The sequence below is a fragment of the Mastomys coucha genome, unplaced genomic scaffold (genome assembly GCF_008632895.1).
Source record: "Mastomys coucha isolate ucsf_1 unplaced genomic scaffold, UCSF_Mcou_1 pScaffold4, whole genome shotgun sequence".
Lineage (NCBI taxonomy): Eukaryota > Metazoa > Chordata > Mammalia > Rodentia > Muridae > Mastomys > Mastomys coucha.
The window spans coordinates 54,414,738-54,416,185 of record NW_022196910.1 but is presented as its reverse complement, the minus strand read 5'-3'; the positions used below and the strand labels follow the sequence as shown (position 1 = coordinate 54,416,185).

Sequence of the window (1,448 nt, the reverse complement as noted above, 5' to 3'; positions counted from 1 at the left end):
CCCCCCCCCCGGGCTTCCGCATACACCCAAGGCTTGGCGTGATGACACGCAGTATCTTGGGTGCGCAGCCCTCGAGGACCCCACCCCCACCCCACGGGCAGCAGCCCGGCCAGGATGCTGCGGAGGGGCGGCTGTACCGCACCTGGCCGGTCAGAGAAGGCACGGTGTCTCGCCCGCACTCGCGGGAGCCCGGCCTCGGTGACCCTCGGGTGGCCTCGGTGCGCCACGGGCACGATGCGCGGGACCGGGAGAACGCCGCTCCTGCCCACACCTCGGCCGCCCGGCGCGCCAGCGCACTGACCTGTCTAACGTCCAAAGGCCGCAGCAGGATCGCGGTCCGGGCAGTGCCCGGTTCTCCGCCCCGGCCGGGAGGTCCTCATGAGGCCGGCGACGGCCTGATGCGGGAGCTGGGCGGGAGCAGGATAGTGTCGGGGATCCGACTCCTCCCGCCTGCGGACTCCGGGGCTTTGTGGACCGCAGCGTGGGGGTGGTTCTGAACGTTTCCTGCCGGGGTGAACTGAATCGTAAATCCGCTGCGCCCCAGCTCCAGCGACAAAGCCGGGAAGCCCTGGCACCGCGTCGCGCTCGCAGGCAGCCCAGGGATCAGGCCTCCGCCCGGCTCTCACACCGCAGCGCAGCGCCGCTCCCGGGGTGTCTGCGGCAGGGGCTCCGGCTCTGAGCCGGGATGGCGAGCACCGCGGCGCCTACTGGCGGACGCGGAGAAGATTGCTCAGCGAGGAACCCTCCCGGGAAGGTCCCCTTCTTCACATCCCTTCGTCCCCAAGCCGTGGTGTCTCAAAAGCCAGTTCCCGGTCCCCGCCATTTCCCCATCCGTTCACAGTGTAACCCCAGGAAGGGCGATTGAGTACAGTCTGCGATCTAACCTCATTTCAAGGAACACTTGGATGAGGAGGATGAAATAAAACCAGCCAGCCCTAGAGGTAAACACTGCCTAAGGAGCAACAAAGACAGCCGCCTCCCTCTGACTCTTGGCTCCGAATTCCAGCAATCAACCGATCCAGCAATCAACCGAGGCAAGCCGTTACTCAATGGTCAACTTCCCCTAACTGCTTCTTGGTACAGATTTGAAGAGGAACCTCAGAAAATGGCCAGATGGGCAGTGATGTAGGCCGTAGGTGGCTTGATTGCTGACACTGACCAGAATCAAAGTCCTGTGGTTCTCAGAAGGATCAAAATTGAATAGAAAACCAGGTAGAACATGATGAAAAATGTGTCTGGGGGCAGGGGGTTGGGCAGAGCGGGGGTGAGGAGATAGGCAGTATTGAGTGAACTGTGTGCATCTGCTGGGGAAAAGAGGGAAACCCCACCCTTAAAGAAAAAGTTTCAGATCAAATGCTAAAAGCAGAACTACAAAAACTCTAAAATAAATCAAGGACTTTTTTTTCTTTACAATCGGAAGAGATCCTCTAAGCAAGAGGGGGAGGGAA

The 1,448-nt window shown here is 60.7% G+C and overlaps 1 protein-coding gene across 2 annotated transcripts in view; it reads right to left on the bottom strand.

Annotated features, from left to right (window-relative positions):
• B4galnt1 (beta-1,4-N-acetyl-galactosaminyltransferase 1) overlaps positions 1-1,084 on the bottom strand; it is an 8,239-nt gene extending 7,155 nt beyond the window's left edge. Inside the window, exon 1 of one of the 2 annotated variants that reach the window (XM_031349221.1) lies at positions 302-1,084. The gene's annotated coding sequence lies outside the window, so the exon portion shown is untranslated. Of the gene's footprint in view, positions 1-142 lie in introns of both variants that reach the window. The other variant, XM_031349222.1, reaches the window with a different exon arrangement.
• Positions 1,085-1,448: the final 364 nt, after the last annotated feature.